The following is a 16,463-nucleotide window of genomic DNA, read 5'->3' as shown; positions in this document are numbered from 1 at the left end:
GCACGGCAGGCCAGAACTGAGTTCTCATCTCATCTCATTATCTCTAGCGGCTTTAACCTGTTCTACAGGCTCACAGGCAAGCTGGAGCCTATCCCAGCTGACTACAGGCGAAAGGCAGGGTACACCCTGGACAAGTCGCCAGGTCATCACAGGGCTGACACAGACAACCATTCACACTCACGGTCAATTTAGAGTCACCAGTTAACCTAACCTGCATGTCTTTGGACTGTGGGGGAAACCGGAGCACCCAGAGGAAACCCAGGCGGACATGGGGAGAACATGCAAACTCCGCACAGGAAGGCCCTTGTTGGCCATGGGGCTCGAACCCAGACCTTCTTGCTGTGAGGTGATAGTGCTAACCATGACACCACAGTGCTGCCCGAACTGAGTTCTCAAAACTCTTTATTTTCAGCTTTTCAGCTAAGCCTTTCACATTCTCCCAGCCACACACGCTCCCACACACAAGTCTTCTGGTTGGGGAGAGAGCTCCCTTTCTCTGCTCTCTCTCTCCTTTGAAAGGGTGTGGTCACTGGGGAAGACACACAAACAGATTAATTCCCATCAGGTGCAGTGATTCCGCCACTTACCTTCCCTGACTCCGCCCTCCATTCACAGACCGGCGCTTGGCCACGCCCCCGCTGCCACATACTCCCACTGCCCGACTCAGGCCAGGGAGCCATCCGGCCTGCAGCCGACTCCCCCCCCCCCCGATGGGAGAGGAAATTTACTACGACCATCTGCGCCCCCGGCCTGTGGACCACCTCGAACTTAAACGGCTGGAGTGCCAGATACCAATGGGTGATCCATGCATTGGCATCCTTCATGCGGTGGAGCCACTGCAGGGGTGCATGGTCCAAACAGAGGGTGAAAGGGTGCCCCAGCAGGTAGTAGTGGAGGACAAGGACCGCCCACTTGAAGGCGAGGCATTCCTTTTCAATTGTGCTGTACCTGCCCTCATGCATCGACTGTTTCCAGCTGATGTACAGCACTGGATGGTCCTCCCCCTTCACCTCCTGGGACAGAACAGCCCCCAGCCCTCTGTCTGATGCGTCCATCTGCAAAATAAAGGGGAGAGAAAAGTCAGAGGAGTGTAACAGTGACCCCCCCACACAGTGCAGCCTTTACCTCCGAGAAAGTCTGCTGGCTTTGCTCCGTCCACTGAACCGGATATGGTGCTCCCTTTTTAGTGAGATCAGTCAGCAGGCTGGTGACATCCGAATAATTAGGTAAAACCTACGATAGTAGCCAGCAAGCCCCGGGAATTGTCTCACCCCCTTTTTGGTCTTGGGCCTCAGGCAGGCCGCAATCGCTGCTGTCTTATTAATCTGGGGATGCACCTGCCCATTGCCCAAGTGGAAACCCAGATACCGTACTTCCACCCGCCCAATTGCACACTTCTTTGGGTTGGCTGTGAGACCCGTTCGCCTCAGCAACCTAAGGACGGCCCTTAGGTGTTCTAGGTGCCGCAGCCAGTCATTACTGTATATAATATCATCCAAGTAGGCGGCCGCGTAGGTGGCGTGGGGGCAGAGGACCCTATCCATAAGCCGCTGGAACATAGCGGGCGCCCCAAACAGCCCAAAAGGAATTGTGATGAACTGGTGTAAGCCAAATGGTGTGGAAAAGGGCGTTTTCTCTCAGGATAGCAGAGTCAAGGGGATCTGTCAATATCCCTTTGTCAAATCCAGTGTCAAATAAAAACAAGCCATGCCTAGTCGATTGAGCAACTCATCAATACAAGGCATTGGGTATGCGTCAAATTTAGACACCACGTTGACTTTTCTATAGTCCACACAGAACCAGACCGACCCATCGGCCTTGGGAACCAAGACCACCGGGCTGCTCCAGTCACTGTGGGACTCCTCGACGATGCCCATTTTGAGCATGGCCTCGAGTTCTTCCCGAACCACCTTTTTTTGTGTTCGGGCAGTCTGTAAGGGTGGCTGCGCACTACTACCCCCGGGAGCGTCTCAAAGTAGTGTTCTTTGAGGTGGATGCGGCCGGGCAGGGGCAAGAACACGTCAGAAAATTCTGTTTGCAACTGGGCGACCTGCATGAGCTGGGTCAGGGAGAGGTGGTCTCCACAGGGGACCGGAGCGGTGGGCGATGTCAATTTTCTTTTTTGAACCTCCGGCCCCAGCTCCGCCTTCTCTGGAACCACTGACACCAATGCCACGGGGACCTCCTTGTTCCAAAGTTTTAGTAGATTGAGGTGGTAAATCGGTAATGCCCCACCCCTGTCCATTCACCTCACCTCATAGTCAATGTCCACGACTCACTGTGTGACCTCAAAGGGTCCTTGCCACCTGGTGGTCAATTTGGAGCTCGACGTGGGCAACAACATGAGTACTTTAACTCCCGGTGTGAATTCCCTAAGGCATGTGTCCCTGTCGTACAGGCGGACTTGACGTTCTTGGGCCTGCCGCAAATTCTCCTGGGTTAGGTGCATGAGTGTGTGGAGTTTGGTGCGCAGGTCGATAATGTATTGAATTTCATTTTTACTGGTTGAAGGTCCCTCCTCCCAATTTTCCCGTAGCATATCCAGAATGCCACGCGGCTTACGCCGGTATAATAATTCGAATGGGGAGAACCCCGTGGAGGCTTGCGGGACCTCTCGCACTGCGAATACCAGGGGCTCAAGCCATTTATCCCAGTTGCGTGCTTCTTCGCTTACAAATTTTCTAATTATGTTTTTGAGGGTGCGATTAAACCGTTCGACTAAGCCATCCGTTTGTGGGTGATAAACGCTGGTGCGGACAGGCTTAATTCCCAGTAACCCATACAGTTCGCGCAGTGTGCATGACAAACGTAGTGCCTTGATCAGTCAGAATCTCTTTGGGGATTCCAACTCGGGAGATGACGCGGAAGAGTGCTTCTGCAATACTACATGCTGAGATATTGCGAAGAGGCACTGCTTCCGTATATTGCGTTACATAGTCCACCAGAACTAAAATAAAGTGATATCCTCGTGTTGACTAATCTAATGGCCTGACGAGATCCATCCCAATTCTTTCGAACGGGGACTCGATTAATGGAAGACGGTGCAAAGGCGCTTTTGGAATGGCCATGGGATTTACTAACTAGTATTTGCGGCACGCCGTACACCACCTGCAGACATTGCCATGAATCCCTGGCCAATAGAACCGGGCCATTATTCGGGCTAGTGTCTTATCCTACCCCAAGTGTCTGGCCATGGGATTAAAGTGAGCCACCTGGAATATAAATTCACGGCGGCTCTTTGGGATTAAAAGTTGTGTTATTTGTTCCTTAGTCTGAGTGTCCTGTGTCACTCAGTATAACCTATCCTTAATAATGGAAAAATAGGGGAAGGACGGGGTGGTGTTTGGCTGGAGAGTTTGACCATTGATTACTCTCACTTGGTCAAACGCATGCCGCAGAGTCTCGTCTCGCGACTGCTCTAACGGGAAATCCACGAGGGATTCCCTGAGAGAGGGAGGAGGAGCATGCTACTCCTCACTCTGACGCAGTGATGACGTAGACGGCTCTGTGACAGCTGCTCCCACCAATGCCACTCCTGGACCTCCCCCTGCTGAACTATGGCAGGCCCCACTCTTTACTAAATGCATCATTAATTCCCGAAATCCTGGCCAATCAGTCCCCAGAATTATCGAGTGGGTAAGGCGAGGATTAACCGCCGCCTTTACTCTAAATTTTTCCCCTTGAAATAGAATGTGGACCGACACTAAGGGGTAGTTGTGAACATCCCCGTGCACACACAACACCTTCACCAATTGTGCTCTTCCCAATGCCTCGTCTTGCACCAGGTTTTGGTGGATTGAGGTCTGATTACAGCCGGAGTCCACCAAAACCTGATACGTATCCCCTTGGATACTCACCGGTATGTGATACGCTCCGGCCCGATCGAGGGCGGTCCCTGGCGTGTCGGGGATCCGGACCACCGCGCCCACCTCCATCGCTGAGCACTGATGCTGGAGGTGCCCCGGTTCCCTGCAGTGCCAGCATACCAGCCCAGGCTCTCTCCCTGCACCGGTGTTCCGGAGATCACTCACCTGAGGGGGGGGAAGACACAGACAAGGAAGTAGGAAAAGGTAGGGTACCGCAGTTGCGGCGGGCCAGCTGGGGTGGAGCCGGCCCCTGCCTCCGCGGTGGGGGAATGGGGCGAGGACAAGGAACAGAGGAAGAGGGAGAGAGAGAAGAGAGGGGAGAAGAGAAGAGGTCGTCCGCTGTCCTGCCATCGGGACAGCCGCCATATGGTCCTCCACCAGCTCGATGGCCTGATCCAGCGACACCAGGCAATGGCATTGGACCCACTCTGCTGTTCCTTCCAGAAGTCGGGCGATGAATTGTTCCAGCGCCACGAGATCGATGATTCCCTCGGCGTCGCGGTTGTCAGCCCTCAGCCACTGCCGGCAGGCATCCCGGAGTTGCTGGCCAAACGTGAACGGCCGGCCGACCTCCTCCAGGTGCAGCGCGCAGAAGCGCAGCACGCAGAAGTGCTACCGTTGCTGTTCCGGGGTGCGACCCACGTGTTGGAGGATGACCCTGTGGAGGTCCGCATAGACCAGCTGGCTGTCGGTGGGGAGCTGTAGCGCGGCCAGCTGCGCCTCACCCGTTAGCAGGGGGAGGAGGAGCGCCGCACGCTGTTCCACCGGCCAACCCCACGCCTCTGCTGCCTGCTCAAAAAGAGCGAGGAAGTCTTTGGGGTTGTCATGCAGACCCATCTTTGTTAGGATGAGGTGGGGAGGGTTCACAGTGGTGGTGATTGTGGACCCCGCCGACGCGAGCAGGTGCCGGAATGCCTGGCGATCTTCTTGTTGCACCAGCACCAGGGCTTCGAACCATTGTTCCTGCTCCTTCCGGAGGGCAATCAGCGCCTGGTGCTGGCTCTGTTGGGTCATGGCGAGGGCATGGACCAGGTCCTTGAAGGGGGAGGACTCCATGTGGCTGTTCCTTTCTGCACTCCGTCCTGGGTTTCGGTACCACTGTTGTATCTGATCAGGTGGGTGGAGCACAGAAGCACGGCAGGCCAGAACTGAGTTCTCAAAATTCTATTTTCAGCTTTTCAGCTAAGCCTTTTACACGCCTTACATATATATATATATATATATATATATACACATACACACACACACAGGTGCTTGAAAGTTTGTGAACCCTTTAGAATTTTCTAGATTTCTGCATAAATATGACTTAAAGCATCATCGGATTTTCACACAAGTCCTAAAAGTAGATAAAGAGAACCCAGTTAAACAAGTGAGACAAAAATATTATACTTGGTAATTTATTTACTGAGGAAAATGATCCAATATTACATATCTGTGAGTGGCAAAAGTATGTGAACCTCTAGGATTAGAAGTTAATTTGAAGGTGAAATTAGAGTCAGGTGTTTTCAGTCAGTGGGATGACAATCAGGTGTAAGTGCGCACCCTGTTTTATTTAAAGAAAAGGGATCTATCAAAGTCTGATCTTCACAACATGTGTTTGTGGAAGTGTATCATGGCATAAAAAAGGAAATTTCTGAGTGTAGACAATTTCCGGATGTGGGTGGAGCACAGAAGTATGGCAGGCGGTTGTTTGCTTCCGAGTTATTTTCTTTATTTTTGCTTTTCAGCACAAACACTCAAACACACAGACTATTATCAAGTTCTCAGCCCTAATCTCCCCTCCTCTCTCTCCTTTTATAGGGCACTGTCACTGTAAGAGACACAAACACGTTAATTGACAACAGGTGTAGCGATACAAACACTCACTTTCCCTGACTCCACCCTCCATTCACAGATCGACACTCAGCCACGCCCCCGCTGCCACATACCCACATACTGGCCTGCAGAGGAACTCCCCCCCCACCCCAACGGGACAGGAAGTCCGCCATGACCATCTGCACCCCCGGCCTGTGGACCACCTCAAATCTGAATGGCTGGAGGGCAAGATACCAATGGGTGATCCGCGTGTTGGCATCCTTCATGCGGTGGAGCCACTGGAGGGGCGCATGGTCCGAACAGAGGGTGAAAGGGCATCCCAGTAGGTAGTACCAGAGGGCGAGGACCACCCACTTGATGGCTAGGCACTCTTTCTCTATCGTGCTGTACCTGCCTTCCCACATTGACAGCTTCCAGCTAATGTACAGCACAGGATGCTCCTCCCCCTCCACCTTCTGGGACAGAATGGCCCCCAGCCCTCTGTCTGATGCATCTGTCTGTAAAATAAAGGGGAAAAGAAAAGTCAGGGGAGTGTAACAGTGGCCCCCCACACAGTGCAGCCTTTACCCTAGAGAAAGCCTGTCGGCATTGCTCTGTCCACTGGACCTGATCTGGTGCTCCCTTTTTAGTGAGATCAGTCAGAGGGCTGGTGATGTCTGAATAATTAGGTATGAACCTACGATAGTAGCCAGCCAGCCCCAGGAACTGTCTCACCCCCTTTTTGGTCTTGGGCAGGCTGCAATCGCTGCCATCTTATTAATTTAGGAACGCACCTGCCCATGGCCTAATTGGAACTCCAGATACCATACTTCCACCTGCCCAATTGCACACTTCTTTGGGTTAGCTGTGAGACCTGCACGCCTTAGCGACTTTAGGATGGCCCTAAGGTGTTCGAGGTGCCGCGGCCAGTCATTGCTAGAGATGATAATATCATCGAGATACGCAGCTGCGTAGGTAGTGTGGGGGCGGAGAACCCTGTCCATGAGCTGCTGGAATATCACGGGAGCCCCAAATAACCCAAAAGGAAGTGTAACGAATTGGTGTAAGCCAAATGGTGTGGAAAAGGCCGTTTTCTCTCGGAACAGAAGAGTCAAAGGGATCTGCCAATATCCCTTTGTTAAATCCAGTGTTGAATAAAAATGAGCAGTGCCTAATTGATCGAGCAGCTTGTCAATGCAAGGCATTGGATACGTGTCAAATTTAGACACCGTGTTGACTTTTCTATAGTACACACAGAATTGGACCGACCCATCGGTCTTGGGGACCAGATCCACTAGGCTGCTCCAGTCACTGTGGGACTCCTCGATTGTGCCCATTTTGAGCATGGCCTCGAGTTCATCCCAGACCACCTTTTTTTTGGGTTCAGGCAGGCGGTAAGGGCGGCTGTGCACTACCACCCCCGGGGGCGTCTCAATGTGGTATTCTATGAGGTGGGTGTGGTCGGACAGGGGTGAAAACACATCGGAAAATTCTTTCTGCAACTGGGCTACCTCCATGAGTTGGGCCAGGGAGAGGTGGTCTCCACAAGGGACTGGAATGGTTGGTGATGTCAATTTTCTTTTTTGAACCTCCAGCCCCAACTCCGCCTTCTCTGGGATTACTGACACCAATGCCATGGGGACCTCCTCATTCCAATGTTTTAATAGATTGAGGTGGTAAACTTGCAATGCCCCACCCCTGTCCGTTCGCCTCACCTCATAGTCAACGTCCCCAACTCGCCGTGTGACCTCAAAGGGCCCTTGCTACTTGGCGATCAATTTGGAGCTCGATGTGGGCAATAATACAAGTACTTTGTCTTCCGGTGTGAACTCTAAGGCATGTGCCCCGTCGTACAATCGGATTTGACGTTCTTGCGCCTGCCGGAAATTCTCCTGAGTTAAGTGCGTGAGTGTTTGGAGTTTGGCGCGCAGGTCAAGAACATATTGAATTTCATTCTTACTAGATGAAGGTCCCTCCTCCCAATTTTCACGTAGCACGTCCAAAATGCCACGCGGCTTACACCCATATAATAATTCAAATGGTGAAAAACCTGTGGAGGCTTGCGGGACCTCTCGTACTGCAAATAACAGAGGCTTGAGCCACTTATCCCAATTACGTGCATCTTTGCTTACGAACTTCTGAATTATGTTTTTGAGAGTTCGATTAAAACATTCCACTAAGCCATCAGTTTGTGGGTGATAGACGCTGGTGCGGATAGGCTTAATCCCCAGTAACCCATACAGTTCGCGCAGTGTGCGTGACATAAATGTAGTGCCTTGGCCTTGGTCACTTCCACAATACTGCGGTGCTGAGATATTACGGAGAGGCACTGCTTCCGGATATCACGTTGCATAGTCCACCAGAACTAAAATAAAGCAATATCCCCGTGCTGACCAATCTAATGGCCCGACGAGATCCATCCCAATTCTTTCAAAAGGGGTCTCGATTAACGGGAGAGGGCGCAAAGGCGCTTTTGGAGTGGCCACGGGTTCTACTAATTGGCATTCGCGGCACGCCGCACACCACCGACGGACATCTCCGCAAATCCCTCGCCAATATAACCGGGCCATTATTTGGGCTAGTGTTTTATCCTGCCCTAAGTGTCCGGCCATGGGATTAAAGTGAGCCACCTGGAATATGAGTTCCTGATGGCTCTTTGGGATTAACAACTGTGTTATCTTTTCGCCAGTTTGAGTGTCCTGTGTGACTCGGTATAACCTATCCTTAATAATAAAAAAGTAGGGGAAGGCCGGCGCCGCATTTGGCTGGAGAATTTGACCATTGATTACTCTCACCTGGTCAAATGCATGCTGCAGAATCCCGTCTCACAACTGCTGTAATGGGAAATCCCCAAGAGAATCCCCAAGAGAGGGAGGAGGGATGGGGTGCTCCTCACTCCACGCATCACCCTGACGCGTTGCTGACATAGATGGCTCTGTGACCGCTTCTCCTGCCAATGCTATTCCGGGGTCTTCCCCAGATGGATTACTGCAGGACCCATTCCTCACTATGTGTGTGATTAACTCCTTAAAACCCAGCCAATCAGTCCCCAAAATCAGCAAGTGGGTGAGACAAGGGTTAACCGCCGCCTTTACACTATGCTTTTCACCCTGAAATAGAATGTAGACGGACACTAAAGGGTAGTTGTGAACATCCCCGTGCACACACAACACCTTCACCAGTCGTACCCTCCCCAATGCCTCACCTTGCACCAGGCGTTGGTGGATTGAGGTCTGGTTACAGCCAGAATCCACCAAAGCCTGGTACGTATCCCCTTGGACACTTACCAGTATACGATACACTCTGGCCCGATCAAGGGCAGTTGCTGGCCCGATCAAGGGCAGTTTCTGGCGCATCAGGGACCCAGACCACCGGGCCCACCTCCATCACAGAGCACTGATTTTGGAGATGTCCTGGCTCCCTGCAGCACCAGCACACCGGCCCAGGCTCTCCCTCTGCACCGGTGTTACGGACATCACTCACCTGGGGGGGAGAAGACACAGACAAGGAAGGGGAAAACAGGAGGACACCACAGGTGTGCCAGGCTGGCTGGGGGGGAGCCAGCCCCCGCCTCCGTGGTGGGGGAATGGGGCAAGGACAGAAAGCAGAGGGAGAGAGAGAGGAAAGAGAAGAGGAAACATGTCTTCCTGCCATCGGAACTGCTGCCATGTGGTCCTCTGCCAGCTCATTAGCTTGATCCAGAGACGCCAGGCGATGACACTGGACCCACTCTGCCATTCCTTCTGGAAGTTGAGCGATTAATTGCTCCAGTGTCACCAGGTAGATAACTCCCTCAGCATCGTGGTTGTCTGCCCTCAGCCACCGCCGGCAGATGTCCTGGAGTTGTTGCCAAAACGCGAATGGCCGGCCGACCTCCTCCAAGCTCAGCAAGCAGAAGCGCTGCCGCTGTTGCTCTGGGGAGCGGCTGACACGCTGGAGGATGGCTCTTCGGAGGTCCACGTACACGAGCCGGCTGTCGGCGGGGAGCTGCAGCACAGTAAGCTGTGCCTCGCCAGTCAGCAGGGGATGGAGGCGCGCTGCACGCTGTTCAACCAGCCAACCCCATGCCTCTGCTGCTTGCTCATTCAGCGCGAGGAAGGCTTCTGGATCATCGTGCAGACCCATCTTCGTTAGGGTGAGGTGGGGAGGGTCCGCTCCGGTGGCGGTCGTGGACCCCGCCGACGCGAGCAGGTGCCGGAATGCCTGGCGGTCTTCTTGCTGGGCCAGCACCAAGGCTTCGAACCATTGCTCTTGCTCCTTTTGAAGGGTGATCAGTGCTTGATGCTGGTTCTGCTGTGCTGTGGCGAGGGCATGGATAAGGTCTTTGAACAGCGAGGACTCCATGGGGCTGTTCCCTTCTGCACTCCTGGGTTTCGGCACCACTGTAGACAATTTCTGGATGTGGGTGGAGCACAGAAGTATGGCAGGCAGTTGTTTGCTTCTGAGTTATTTTCTTTATTTTTACTTTTCAGCACAAACACTCAAACACACACTCATGCACACAGACTATTATCAAGTTCTCGGCCCCGATCTCCCCTCCTCTCTCTCCTTTTATAGGGCGCCGTCACTGTAAGAGACACACAAACATGTTAATTGACAACAGGTGTTGCGATACGACCACTCGGCTTCCCTGGTTCCGCCCTCCATTCACAGATCGACGCTCAGCCACGCCCCCGCTGCCACACTGAGGACCTCAGAAAAAGTGTTGTTGATGCTCATGAGGCTGGAAAAGGTTACAAAATCATCTCTAAAGAGTTTGGACTCCACCAGTCCACAGTCAGACAGATTGTGTACAAATGGAGGAAATTCAAGACCATTGTTATCCTCCCCAGGAGTGGTCGACCAACAAAGATCACTCCAAGAGCAAGGTGTGTAATAGTTGGCAAGGTCACAAAGGACCCCAGGGTAACTTCTAAGAAACTGAAGGCCTCTCTCACATTGGCTAATGTTAATGTTCATGAGTACACCATCAGGAGAACACTGAACAACAATGGTGTGCATGGCAGGGCTGCAAGGAGAAAGCCACTGCTATCCAAAAAGAACATTGCTGCTCGTCTGCAGTTTGCTAAAGATCATGTGGACAAGCCAGAAGGCTATTGGAAAAATGTTTTGTGGATGAATAAGACCAAAATAGAACTTTTTGGTTTAAATGAGAAGTGTTATGTTTGGAGAAAGGAAAACACTGCATTTCAGCATAAGAACCTTATCCCATCTGTGAAACATGGTGGTGGTAGTATCATGGTTTGGGCCCGTTTTGCTGCATCTGGGCCAGGACGGCTTACCATCATTGATGGAACAATTAATTCTGAATTATACCAGTGAATTCTAAAGGAAAATGCCAGGACATCTGTCCATGAACTGAATCTCAAGAGAAGGTGGGTCATGCAGCAAGACAATGACCCTAAGCACACAAGTCATTCTACCAAAGAATGGTTAAAGAAGGATAAAGTTAATGTTTTGGAATGGCCAAGTCAAAGTCCTGACCTTAATCCAATCAAAATGTTGTGGAAGGACCTGAAGTGAGCAGTTCATGTGAGGAAACCCACCAACATCCCAGAGTTGAAGCTGTTCTGTACAGAGGAATGGGCTAAAATTCCTCCAAGCCAGTGTGCAGGACTGATCAACTGTTACCAGAAACGTTTAGTTGCAATTATTGCTGCACAAGGGGGTCACACCAGATACTGAAAGCAAATGTTCACATACTTTTGCCACTCACAGATATGTAATATTGGATCATTTTCCTCAATAAATAAATGACCAAGTATAATATTTTTGTCTCATTTGTTGAACTGGGTTTTCTTTATCTACTTTTAGGACTTGTGTGAAAATCTGATGATGTTTTAGATCATATTTATGCAGAAATATAGAAAATTCTAAAGGGTTCACAAACTTTCAAACGCCACTGTAATATATATATATATATATATATATATATATATATATATATATATATATATAAAAATACAGCCACTGGGGATGCATAAGCGTACTCTTGGTGCCGGTCCCAAGCCCAGATAAATTGGAGAGGGTTGTGTCAGGAAGGGCATCCGGTGTAAAACTGTGCCAAATCTAACATGCAGAATGAAAAGAGAAATACCATACTGGATTGGTCAGGGCCCGGGTTAACAATGACCGCCTCTGGTACTGTTGGTCAACAGGGTGCCAGTGGAAAGTGTGTTACTGTTGCACCAAAACGGAGAAGGAGAAAGAGGGGGGGAGGCGTGTTAGGAGAGAGCATGAAAGATGGAAGGGGAGGAGCTTAGAATTGAGGGTAGGAACAGTGAATGTGGGAACATTGACTGGCAGAGCGAGAGAATTAGCAGGTATGATGGAAAGAAGGAAGTTGGACATTGTGTGTGCAGGAGATGAGGTGGAAAGGAAGAAAGGCCAAGAACATCAGAGATGGATGCAAGTTGTTTTATTATGGAGTCGATGGAAAGAAAAATGGTGTTGCTATTGTTTTGAGGGGAGAGTTGGTCAATAGTGTGATTGATGTGAAGATGGTGTCAGATAGAGTGATAGGCATGAAGTTGGAGATTCAAGGAGTGGTAATCAATGTTGTGTGTGCATACACCCCACAGGTTGGATGTGAGAATGAAGAGAAAGAGTCTTTCTGGGAAAAGATGGATGAAGTGGTAGAAAGTATACCGAGGGAAGAGCGCGTGCTGATAGGAGCAGATTTCAACAGACATGTTGGCGAGGGAAACAGGAGATGAGGATGTGATGGGCAGATATGGTGTACCAGTAAGAGAGAGAAATGTGGAAGGGCAAATGGTGGTTGATTTTTCAATGAGGATGAATTTGGCAATAGTCAATACATACTTCGAGAAGAAAGAGCAGCACAGGGTGACATTTAAGAGTGGAGGAAGATCTACACAGGTGGACTACATACTCTGCTGAAGGGGTAACCTGAAGGAGATTGGAGACTGTAAAGTGATGGCAGGGGAGAGTGCAGCTAGACAACATCAAGCGGTCGTGTGCAGGATGGGCTTGAAAGTGAAAAAGAAGTGTGAAATAGTGGAGCCGAAGATTGAGTGGTGGAAACTAAAAGAGGTTGAACATCAGGAGTTTAGGGAAGAAATGAGACAAGCATTGAGTGGTCATGGAAGTCTGCCAGAAGATTGGAGTAAGAGAGGCAGCAAGGAAGGTGCTAGGGTGGTCATCGGGAAGGAGAAAGGAAGACAAGGAGACATTGTGTTGGAACAAAGAAGTGCAGGAAATTATAAAAGAGAAGAGGCTAGCAAAGAAGAATTGGGATTATCAGAGAGACGAGGAAAGCAGGCGGTTATACAGAGAGACGAAACAGAAGGCAAAAAGAGCAGTAGCAAAGGCAAAAGCAGATGCATACCAGGAGTTGTATGAAAGACTGGAGACCAAAGAAGGAGAGAAAGACCTGTACAGACTAGCTAGGCAGAGAAACAGGGAAGCAAGGGATGTACAGCAGGTAAGAGTGCTGAAAGATGTAAATGGAAATGTGCTGGCAAACAAAGAGAGTGTATTAAGAAGGTGGAAAGAGTACTTTGAGGATTTATTAAATGAGGAGAATCCAAGAGAAAAAAAAAGGTTAGATTCATTGGAGACAGCAAATCAGGAAGCAGAGTTGGTTAGTAAGGATGAGGTGAGGGCAGCCATGAAAAGAATGAAGACTGGGAAAGCAGTCGGACCAGATGGTATCCCGATTGAGGCTTAGAGATGTTTGGGTGAGACGGCTGTGGAGTTCCTAACGAGATTGTTTAATAAGATCCTAGAGAATGAGAAAATGCCAAATGAATGGAGAAAGAGTGCGCTAGTCCCAATATACAAGAATACGGGAGATGTACAGAGCTGCAGTAATTACATAGGAATAAAATTGATGAGCCACACCATGAAGCTATGGGAAAGGGTATTGGCGGCGAGATTGAGAAGAGAGGTAGCAATCTGTGAACAGCAGTACGGGTTTATGCCAAGGAAGAGCACGTTGGATGCAATTTGTGCTTTAAGAACGTTAATGGAGAAGTACAGAGAATGCCAGAGAAAGCTACATTGTGTGTTTGTAGACCTGGAGAAGGCATATGATAGAGTGCCAAGAGATGAGTTATGGTATTGTATGAGAAAGAGTGGAGTGAATGAGAAGTATATTAGAGTGGTGCAAGACATGCATGAGAACAGTGAAACAGCAATGAGGTGTGCAGTTGGAACAACTGAATGGTTCAAGGTGAAGGTGGGACTCCATCAAGGATCTGCTTTGAGCCCTTTTTTGTTTGCCATAGTGATGGATAGCTTGATGGATGAAGTGAGGCAAGAGTCATCATGGAACTTGATGTTTGCAGATGATATTGTGCTTTGTGGTGAAAGTAGAAAGGAGGTTGAGCTGGGCTTGGAGAGATGGAGGCAGGGATGGACTGGGACCAAAAAACGGCCCTGGACTTTCTCCCCAAATAGGCCCACTATACTATAACATACTATACTATAGTGCTATAGTAAAGTGCTATAGTGGTATATTGTCTGTCATAACAAAACCCACACAGATGAACTATTTTCATAACTTTTTTTTGTCATAACAAAACCCATTTACAGACGAACAGGTTTTTGGGCTTTTGCTGGGGGTGGTAACTGAAAACTGCTCCAGGCTGTAACTGTCTGAACTGGGGCGGCTGAAATATTGGGGCACTGATCCCTCATTCTGGCACTTTCCTGGACTCTCCCTGTCATCTTTTGAGCTGCCACTATCTTCAACCTGAATAAACAAACAATTGAAAAGATGAAGTTGGATGCTAACGCTATTGTTGATTATACAGTATCTAAACTATGTAATGGCATCTAGGAAAACCCTTCACACTGTGCACTGACATATGCTTGATTAACATTTGTTTAATAGTATTATTTGGAATGACAGCCTTTAAACCTGTACTTATACCTCAAAATTCTATTTTTAAAAACCAGCCAAAACTTTGGATAAACATAGCATTTGATACCTAGGCTACAGACAAGAAGAATAAAACAGATTTGGAGGTTTTTCCTAAATCCCAATTACATTTTTAGCCTTTTAGGTCTATTCTGTGTAAGAATTAGCCTGCTTGACACATTTTATAGTTTTAATATTATGCTGATTTTTTGGTAGGTAAGTCTGACAAACAGATCTAAAATTAGGCTATTAACAAATTGCACAATGCAATGCTGCTGTGATTAGTTATGATACCATTCAACCAATCATCCTTCAAACAACATTTGTAGCCTATTCCACAGACATTCCACCATGCACCACGAAAGAGAAGACAAAGATAAATAGTGCCAAAATGGAAAACACTTCTCCCCCTCAAACTTTTGGTTAATGATAGGCTAGAGCTTTGGTTCTCTTGAACGTAAAGAGCCTAATCTGCATGAATTATGCAGAGGTGAACATATGAAATCGTGGCCATTTGTGCTTGCCTATCTATTTATAATTGGCTTGCTTGGTAGTTACGTGTTTGTTTTGACAGCAATAAACCACATTTTTCTCATCATCACACCGCAAATCCAGTCAATAGAAGATTGGCCTACTATGAGGGGGTCTATGAGTGGCCTTTATGTAACCTGTTTTATGCTATGGTTTTATGTCGTTGTCACTTACCGGTACCTCCTCCTCCGGTGAAATTCCCTCAGCTGCCTGCCCTTCATCATGACTATCATCATCAGCATGTGGTTGGTCAGGTTGGATGTCCACCTGGTTCTCAGTCTCGCTTGGTGATAACGTGACATGAACATTACTGCTGCTGCTTGCAGTTGCACTGCTGCCAAAAAGCTCTGTGAGCTTTCTACATTTTGAAGCATCTTCTTCAAGTGACTTCACTTTCTTTTGTTTTAACTTTTCCCATCCACCTTTCTCCTTACGTTTTCTGCTTGCCATCTTTCTGTTGACAGACACTAACGTTACTCTTCTTTGTTGGCTTTTAGGTCTATGGAATGATTGATGGATAAATTATCATCTTAGCGCCACCTGTTGTTAGTCAATAGACTGAAAATTTTGGTTATTGAACAGGGCCGACGGCCGTAGACCGGACAGCCATTCTGGACTTTTCCAGAACGCACAGATTGCCAGTCTGCCCCTGGATGGAGGTATGCATTGGAACGAAGAGAAATGAAGGTGAGCAGTAGCAAGACAGAATACATGTGCATCAATGAGAATGGGAATGAGAGTGTGGTGAAGATGCAAGGAGTAGATGTAAAGAAAGTTGGTGAATTCAAGTACCTGGGGTCAACTGTGCAGGAAAATGGGGGCTGCGATAGTGAGGTGAGAAAGAGAGTGCAGGCAAGGTGGAGCAGTTGGAGAAGGATTTCGGGAGTCATTTGTGATAGGAAAGTCCCAGCAAAAGTGAAAGGTAAGCTGTATAAGACAGTAGTGACACCAGCTGTGATGTATGGATTGGAGACCGTACCCTTAACGAAGAGACAGGAGGCAAAGTTGGAGGTGGCGGAGTTGAGGATGTTAAGGTTTGCGATGGGAGTGACAAGGTTGGACAGGATAAGGAACGAGCACATCAGAGGGACAGCACATGTGGAGAGCTTGGGAATTAAGCTAAGAGAGAGGAGACTGAGATGGTATGGGCACATCCTGAGAAGAGATGCAGAGCATGTGGGAAGGAGAATGTTGAGGATGGAGCTGCCAGGCAAATGAACACAAGGAAGAACAAAGAGAAGATACATGGAAGTGGTGAGAGAGGACATGAAAGTGGTAGGTGTGGTAGAGAAGGATGCGGAAGACAGGGAGCAATGGAGATGAAAGATCCGCTGTGGCGACCCCTAATTGGGAGCAGCCAAAAGAAGAAGAAATATATATCAAAGAGG

This window comes from Neoarius graeffei, chromosome 6 (assembly GCF_027579695.1).
Source record: "Neoarius graeffei isolate fNeoGra1 chromosome 6, fNeoGra1.pri, whole genome shotgun sequence".
Lineage (NCBI taxonomy): Eukaryota > Metazoa > Chordata > Actinopteri > Siluriformes > Ariidae > Neoarius > Neoarius graeffei.
Note: the sequence above shows the minus strand (reverse complement) of the source record.